The following is a 9,521-nucleotide window of genomic DNA, read 5'->3' as shown; positions in this document are numbered from 1 at the left end:
TCATTAAAACACAGTTCAGACCACCCCAACATGCAGATTGTACAAGAGATTTCATGTTCTGAAAGCATAAGTCAAAACTATGCAAGAATTCTTCAAACATCTGGTGGTCATGTGCTTTTGGATAAATTATGCACTCTTTCATTATATGTATATTCAACATTTTTCAACATGCTCAACCCTCCCTTTTTATTCAAAAATCATATTCACGTCATAGTTTAAATCAAGACTTTTCGTATCATACTATTCAAGATGCTTTTCAAACCAATCCATATCATATGAAAAATGGGAAAATTCATATCAAGAGAGGGATTTCATGTGAGTCATTCTCTCAATTCAAATTCCAACTTAAAACACATACATACATATTTATAAGATTTCAAATCACTTAGGGGAAAGGCCTAAAGGCCAAAGCAATGTCATCAAAACTTCAAAAACATACTAGAAATTATAAATTCAAACCCCTTTTCTTAAAAATCATGATTTCTATGCCCATGAATTTTTAGGAAAACCCCATGTACCTTTTAAATGAATTTGGTGGGTAATTCTTGAAGCCTACCATTTGGGTATTCCAAATCCTCGATCAATTTTTAAAACGTGCGGTGAATCTTGAGTTTCTTGATATTGTTGTTTGAAACCCTAGAGAGAGCTATTGATAATTTTGATGAAAAATAAGGTTATGTTGCTCAGACATATCATAAATCTATTGTTTGGATGGTTTAAGAGGCTTGGGGAAAGTCAAAAATACCCCTTTTAATTTCTTGATGGAGTTAGAACAAAAAACATAACTGGGTGCCCAATTTCATAGGGCACCACGATGCGCTACAGTCGCGGTGGCTGACTGGAAACTGATGAATGATATTTTGATAGACTCCACAATGCGGAGCCATCTGATAATACTCAAATTACACCTCTCGTATAAGAATGTAAGCGCATTGTCAATATAAAACGCAACTAGGTTGGGGTCACCTCAGGGTATTCTTTATGAATTTAAGTTGTCTGCTAGTTAATCAACTAGTAGTTTGATGTTTCATGTGAATTAGGGGTTTTGTTTTTCTTTACAAAAAAAATTCACTTTAGTTTGTATGATTGTAACCAAGATTTTATTGAGAACCAGGGTTATGTTCACTATGGGTACTGGTATTTGACAGATACTAGTATTTTGAGATTCGTGTGATAGGTAGGAACAACAGATATCCTTGTCGAAGTTGTGTCTACATGTCTTTCGACCTATTCAGACACCTAATTACCTAATTCTCTCGATCTTAGGGAATTGATATTTCATAACAGGATGTTACCTCATGTTTGATTAATTTTGTTACAGCATTAATCATTACATGAGAGCTTAACCTTCCTAAATCTCGTTGTTAATTTGCTATCTTTAGTTTATTTCTCGGTTAGAGCAAATAAAACTAAGGTGGGATCTATTGTTTCAACCATCAAACTATGTATAAAACAACAGAATTAACATGAAGTTCCTACCACCATTTGAATATTTAAATACCTAGCATCAGTGTAAAACCTTACCCATAGATCCCATAACTGGGGATAAGGGTTTTTTGGCCACTCATAATCAAAAGAAAAAGATAACAATTTGAATTCATGATGTAGTTAGATGAACTTACAATAAAACGTATAGCAACAATTGTTTCTTGGATTAGATCTCAAAAGAATCCTACAAAAAATAGTGTAAGTTTCTCAAAAGCTAATAGTTAAAGTTACAGAGAAAACTCGCACAAAAATTTATGGATGATCAGTGCAAGATTCGATAATGAAAACCTAAAGACTGTTCCTTAAATAACAAAAGCCAAATGTGGAAACAAATCTTCAAGTTGCAGCTTTTGCTCGAACAAGTGACATCATTTGTGATGGCTTATTAGAGATCTAATGACTTATCACAAATCTTGCCAGATCTTCTTTAACTTTAATAATCTCTGTCTTAGGTTGACGGCATTTCTGATGACATATCAGACTTATGATGACTTATCATAATTGTCGTCACTTCTTTACTCAAAATTCCATTCGTTGCCTAAGCCTGACAACATCTCTGATGCCTTATCAGGGTTGTGATGACATATCAAAAATGTCATCACATCTTCACTTCAATTTTTCTAACACTGTAACACTTGACGATATTTTTGATAAACTATCACAAAGTTGATGACTTATCACAAATGTCGTCAGCTTTTTTTTCTTTTCCTTTTTGCTCTAAATTTATCTCTTTTGCTTTTTTGTCTTTCGTTTCCTCCCATCTTGACTACATCTGCAATATCATGATAAAAATAATTAAAAATGACAAAATTTTCTCAAGACTTCACAAATATTTCTCGTCAAAAGGATCAAATATGTTAGCACCATCTCACACATCAACACCTTCAACTTAAAACAATTGTTTGTCCTCAAGAAACCAAAACATAACTAAGAGGCTCCAAAGTACAATCGGCAGTCAATAACTCATATTATCTCAAAACACATTTACCTTCTCCAAGGTCAATCAGTTCAAACTCAGTTATGTATACTATTAAAGAACAACCATGCAACACAATGGAATCAAAATATGGAATATATTCAACAACAATAGCCATACATGTACCAATATCACACTACCCAAACAAGCTAGCAACTAGCAACATACCCAGTGCCCCCTCACAACAAAGAAGTCTCTCCACACTCGTATTAAAAATTACAAATGAAACCAAGGGGACAATCACCAAACATTTTCTCTCAGAATGAAGTTCCAATCAATGTATGCCAACTGTCATAGGCTTGCCCTTATTTTCATTACCAAGGATCTTAGATAGACAAGCTAGGATCACTGTAGGTTAGGGCCGGTATGGTATTCACGAGTATTTAGAGTGACTATGCCTCCTTGACACTACACTAACCTTTGGGGGTCCCACTTTTTAACCTTTTTTTATTTTTCTCTTTTCTTGATCACACATGTTTATGACGAGTGTGGTCTTTTTAACAATCAATTTCTTTTTCACACTTTTCTTTTCTTATTCTTTATCACCACACCCAGCTTTTTATTCTTTTCTTTTACTCTACCTTTATTCATACTCATTCTATACCATGCACCCCTATGATAGCCACCCTCAACTTAGGCTATTTGCCTAAGTCAAGGTGCACAGTGTCCAAGGAGGACCAAGGCAAAAAAAGGTTCATTATAATATAAATGGGAAGGTGAGAGACGTCATAACAAGAAATAGGCATTAAAGCTCAAAACTGGGATCAAGGGATATTATGCATACAGGGAAGGTCATTTTAGGCTAAAAGTGGATTAATTTCAAAAACAACCTATGATCCTTTCCTAACCCCTATCCTACAACCTAAGAAATAAAAACTAGGCAAGTTATGACTTCAATATACAAAGGGAACTCCGTAGAACCTCACACACACATGGCACACAGCCATATCGCAAGTTAGTACTTATCTAGTTCATGCAGTTATTTAGAAATGATCACTATATTGCTAGAACTAATGCCACACTCAAGATGCACAGTGGTCACAAAAGATGCAATTCACACAGGTATATAAGCAAACCATCAGAGAGGTGGACAAAAAATCACAAATCATGATAACTGCCTCAAGTACTTGTATTACTCCTAGTTAGTTAAAAAAATTACTACCACAACAACGCACCCTACACCCTTAACTTAAGATCAAAGAAAAACTAAACTAAGGGTTAGGGTATACCTGGAGTAGATCAAGCACGAGGATCATGAGTTTCCTCCCATGTAGCGCATGACTTAACGTCGCCGTACGACTCAGATATCTCAATTACTTATACTTCATTGAGATATACACTAGCTATACACTTTATTTAGTCCGTTGGGCCAAGATATAGTTTTAGTCTATATCCATTCACCTTAAAGATATTCCCATCTTCATCTTCGAGTTCCACTACTCCAGATGAGTAGACTTGGCTAAATTTATAGGGACCAGACCATTTGGATTTTAATTTACCTGGAAACAGCTTTAGTTTGGAGTTAAAAAGGAGTACCAAATAGCTTTTCTGAAAGTTTCGCTGTGCAATATGGAAGCGCCCAAGCCAACACGCAAGTGTACGTGGTCTTATCAAGTAATATAGTGGCTTCAAAGAATCTCAAGTATCGATCTCTCAGGGACTTACGTTCGCCACCTATCTTATTCTCGTTTAACTAATTGAGGAGAGTATCAAGTAAAGTTGTAATTTTGTAAATTAAAACTAAACTAAACCAATGCATAAAATAAAATACTTGAAATAATCTATGAAGTAATCCTGGGGTTGAGGCATTTCGAACAATCATACAAATCTCTATTTTTATCGCAACCTAATTAATTATCAGATTGTTAGTTCGCAAGGTTTATACCATGATCTTAGTCTCCCAACATCAGATCTATTATCTATAAAATAATGTACCTACAACTCCCGCAGAGATACAAATATTATTCTAGATCTATTACTTTTTCTTCGTGCATTTGAACCAAACAAGGCTTCTAGGTATATCCCTTTCCTAGAAGCTAATTCATATTCCTCATTTCATAAAAGAATAAGAACCTTGTTCTAAAATTTCTTCGTTCTAATTCATGATTCTCCTCCTGGTTTCACATGAAAATATATAATTATTTTAATGGTAAGCTCAAGAAATTAAGAACAATCCATGTGATAATCTAAGAATAGACTTGCAATAAAAATATCAAAATGAATTCATGTTCTTGGCCTTAACCCCAGAACAAGGTTATTTAGCAACTAATAATTGAATTCAAAATCAAAAACAAGGAACAAAACATACCCAAAACAAAGCTTCAATTGAATGAGTTGTGAAGCATGCCTAAGAATCCTAAGTGAGATTTTTCTGTGTATTTCTATATGTACGTTGTGTCTATCTGGTATCTATTCTCTATATAATGGTGTAGTATATGTATGGTTATGTGTGGTACATGTATACAGGTGTTGGTAGGTGTATATGGATCAATATTCACGTGTGTTACCGAATTTTGACCAAGACTTTCAAGTCTCCAAATGTGAAACCGCGTTCAGCCGCACCTGGCAAAATTGACTACTGTACTGGTTGAAATACGTAGTCAAATACTCTTTTGGATGGTCCACGTGCCAAATATCTGGAATTTGGACTTCTTATGATTCCATAAATATTTTGTACAAGTCTATATCACTTTTCACTTGCCCAAAATAGTCCAATACATTTCAGGACTCCAAATGGAGTCGATTTCTATATTTTGGTCTCGTTGAGTTATTCCGAGCCTTATTGAGTTGTTTCCTCTTGGTTTTAATCTTGTATGTCCTTATAAACAATAATTCTACAAAATTAAACACAATAATTCAAAGCTCAAAATAACACAACATCCAACACGATGAACTGAAAGTACGAGCTAAGCATAGGCTAATTTCACTTTGATCTTTAGTTAATTATTTTGGCTCTTTTCTTGATCCAATTGACCTTTAAACCTTATCAGCAAGTTTTTTCACATATAAATATATGATAAAAACCTTATTAATTCATTAACACACGTTAGAACCTAACATAAAAGACTAGACAACACCTAGCTCAAGCTAGTTACACTAGTTTTTTTGGTTAAATTCTAATTGGTCACATTGAATCAAAAATTATTTATAAACACCATTAAATGTTGTAAACACATAATTAGACACAAAGATTATTATTTATATTATTATCAACAAATATATCATGAAAATCATCCTCAAAACAAGGCTAAAAAGGTTAGAATAGTGAAGCTAGAATGCATAAATTCATATGTACTTTCTTATCTTTTCTTTATGAAGATCTTCCTGTTCATATGTATTGAGACAAAATTCAACCGTCTCATTCATCTAACCCAGTCTCAACTTTGCTACTTTATCCCAATTCATGTTCAGTCTTCTGAGTGCCCATAATGCCTTATGTTCCAATTCAATTGGCAAATGACATTCATTAACATAGACTAGTTGGTACGGATATATGCCAATATGCATTTTGAAAGCTGTTCTATATGCCCAAAGAGCATCATCTAATTTTTTGGACCAATCTTTCCTTCTAGCATTTATGATTTTAGCAAAGATGGATTTGATCTCTCTATTTGAAACCTCTACTTTCCCACTAGTCTGTGGGTGGTATAGGTTTTCCACCTTATGTTTTTTGACATCGTACTTTTCCAACGTAGCCTGAAACACTTTATTGTAAAAATGGGACCCTCCGTCACTTATGATGGTATGTGGCACTCTGAAAGGAGAGAAGATATTTCTCTTAAGGAATGGTACGACTGTTTTTCCTTCACTGTCGGCCAAAGAAATAGCCTCAACCCATTTGGAGACATAGTCCACAGCAACCAAAATGTACATGGAACCATAGGAGCTCACAAAAAAGCCCATAAAGTCGATGCCCCAAACATTAAACAACTCAACTTCCATCATCTTGGATATTGGCATCTCATGATGTTTGGAGATTTTCCTTGCCTTTGACACTATTCACATCTCCGAATGAAATCATATGCATCTGTAAATACTGTAGGCCAGTAGTAGCCACTCTGCAATGCTTTTCGAGTCGTTCAGTCCGAAATATAGTCAGGCCTCATATTAACGGTTGACTCCTGGTCCTACGCTCATGACCCAAGCCAAGGCCCTAGCAGCGACGGGCATCCCGAACCATCAAGGCTCGGGAGACTACTTTTTCTGTCCAAGCTACTAATGATATTTTTCGCTTTGAACCCAAGCCCGCACAGCTTTAAAATGTGTCACTAAGGAGTAGGACTTTCTTAGTTATTTACCCAGCATCCCTCTTGTGTTTTGCCGATGGGGAAATCTTTCCTAAGTTGGGGTGTTATGTATTTTTAGTGCCCCAAAAATTTGTCCCAAGACATCATATGGTTCTTAGGACCACAAGTGATCCCAAGCTAACCCATGAATGGGCATACTATTAAACAACTAATTAAATATGTCATAAATAATGAGTTTACTGTGCGGAAACATAATAATGATGGAATCTGAGAAAATATAATACTGATACAATTTTACATTCTGATAAACTCTTAAAAGAGGGACTGAAATTACAAAACTAACTTAAGCTAACATTTGTGAAGACTCTACTATACTGACTATAGATAGCTAGGACATGACCCCAACTAGCAGTAATCAATACATATGAGTAAAAAAGTAAAGAACATAAGTAAATCTAACTAAAGTCCCCAAAGTAGGAGAACTCATCATTTTGTTGGCCGGAATCTTCAACTGTCTGAGTCTGAATATACATAAAAAAACTTGTACCTATATTATGAGACAATGTGGCACATAGACATATAAATGGATTAGTACTTTAAGGATGTACAAAGTATATAGGGTGAAATGCATAAGAAAACAATACTTCAATAGCATCACAAGTTCTAAAATCATACATGCTAAATGTACATGACTCACATAGGCTTGAGTAATCTTAAATCTGAAGATCATAAATCATGAATAGTAAAGTATACAATGTAAATCTTGTGAGTTATAAAACTTAGTTCTGAAATCTGTATTCTATTCTTATTCTCAAATCATATAGGCTAAGTGAAAAGGTCTTGTATTTATCTTCTAAAATTTGAAATCTATAAGTCTATATCTGAAGGCTTATATGAAGCAATATCTAAGTAAATCTATGAGCCTTTACAATTAGTCTCTGAAATCCATCTTTTCTAAAAGCTATATTTTAAATTCAAGAAATTTAAAGTTGTAGATAAAATACTTTATCTTACGGGTTTAGAAATTTGAGAAACTTATTCTGCATAGGAGGTTCTCTTAACCGGCATAAACCATGTGGGCATTCATGGAGTCTAACGTTTTTGTCCCCCAAAAGAGGAATCCTCACGTTGGGGAGAGGAGTCATACTCTTGCCAGGGAGTATAACCTATCTAAGTGATCACATATCTGTTATCTATGTAGAAGTGAAAATAATATAAATCCTGCATTGGCACGTATTTTTAGGGTATGAAACCATAGTAACGTGCCCATCTCGATGCTAAATACTACTCCCGATAAATATGTATGATCATTCTAAAGAAAATTCACTTTTAAAATAGTCTAATGGTTTATAGTGAAAACCAACTGTATATATATAAAGCTAAACCTGTAATCTAAATCTGTAAAGTGAATTTTATATCTATTCTGATACCAAAAGGTCAAATCTTTATCAATAATATTTAAGGAATCTGGTCATAGAACAATCAATCTTGAAATAACAATACTCATTAGGGATTAATGACCCATGCATCAATCTCATGCTAAAACATAAAAAATGCTCATGCTTGATGATATAAACATTGATAAATCAACTCAAAAACCTGGAAATTTCAGCAATATGCATGAAAACGTAATAATACTCATGTAATTCAACTTCAAAAACATTGAAAATCTCATAAGCTTGTAAATGACAAATATGGGTATAAACACTAATTTAAATCTCATGGGAAATCTCATAAAAATTAAGTACATTCATAATTAAAATAATCTTTTGGGCACAACGATGAAATGATTATCCTTGTTCAAATCGCACATACCTTAATAGTTTGGATTTGATGAATTGAATGTAAAATCTTGAACTTTTGAATCTCTAATGGTGTTCTTGAAGCTTCTTCTTGAAGTTTGTGAATTAGGAAGCTTAGATTCTTGACAATCTTGAAGGAAATTTGATAAAGTTCTTTGTGTTATTGAGGGGGCTAGGATTTTCTTAGGACAGAAAAGGATGAATAATGATGTAAATAACTCTTTAAGAGCTTTAATTATCTATTATGGATGAGTTAGGGAGAAGGAAAGGACCCTTTTTCCCTTAAAATGTAAAAATAGAACCTAGTAAATAGCTGGGGCGATGGAGTACGTATCTTAATGCCTCTCATGAAAATGGATGTAACTCTTTTGCTCGGGTATCAGATTTTGGGTAAATTGGTATCTTTGGAAAGCTAATTTAATTATCTATAATTTGGTGGGTATTGAGATGAAAAATTCTATGTATATAAAAAGTTATACACGTTTAAATTAGACCCTTGCAGAATCGAATATCAAACTTTGAACAAATCAAAGGATCTTACTCAACTTGGCTCTAAATGATTTCAATGAGCATTTTTCACCTCAAAACCAAATCAAATATGAGGATAAAGATCATGAAACTTATAGTCACATAGGAATAATTTCTGTTTTAGCCTATACACGTAGGAACTACGGTTCAAAGACTAGCCAAAAAATGCGGGGTACTATAGGTTTATTCAGCGAATCATCCGAATTCAATTTTGACCTCACACAATCAATGGAATTGTTCCATCTCTCAGCAACTGCTTAAAAACATCCTCCATCAATTTTATATGTCTACTCTTACAACTGTAATATTTATTCTTTGCAATAGTAATTGTGGCTTGAGAATCACAATGTATATACACAGGAGGCACTAGATCATCCTTTTTTAAAGGAATATTAGACAATAGATCATTCTTTTGAAAAGGAATATTAGACAATAGATCATTCTTTTTAAAATGGATATTAGGAAACAGATCATCCTTTT

At 33.9% G+C, this 9,521-nt stretch overlaps 1 long non-coding RNA gene across 1 annotated transcript; it reads right to left on the bottom strand.

Moving 5' to 3' along the window:
* Nucleotides 1-1,573: 1,573 nt before the first annotated feature.
* On the bottom strand, nucleotides 1,574-4,906 carry LOC124895952. The gene is made up of 3 exons (XR_007052209.1): nucleotides 4,773-4,906; nucleotides 3,694-3,963; nucleotides 1,574-2,260 (listed from the first exon to the last, which is right to left on the bottom strand). It is a non-coding gene; the product is annotated as an uncharacterized LOC124895952 (long non-coding RNA).
* Nucleotides 4,907-9,521: the final 4,615 nt, after the last annotated feature.

This window comes from Capsicum annuum, chromosome 2, assembly GCF_002878395.1.
Source record: "Capsicum annuum cultivar UCD-10X-F1 chromosome 2, UCD10Xv1.1, whole genome shotgun sequence".
NCBI classification, from domain to species: Eukaryota; Viridiplantae; Streptophyta; class Magnoliopsida; order Solanales; family Solanaceae; genus Capsicum; species Capsicum annuum.
Note: the sequence above shows the minus strand (reverse complement) of the source record. Positions and strands in the feature narration are given on the sequence as shown.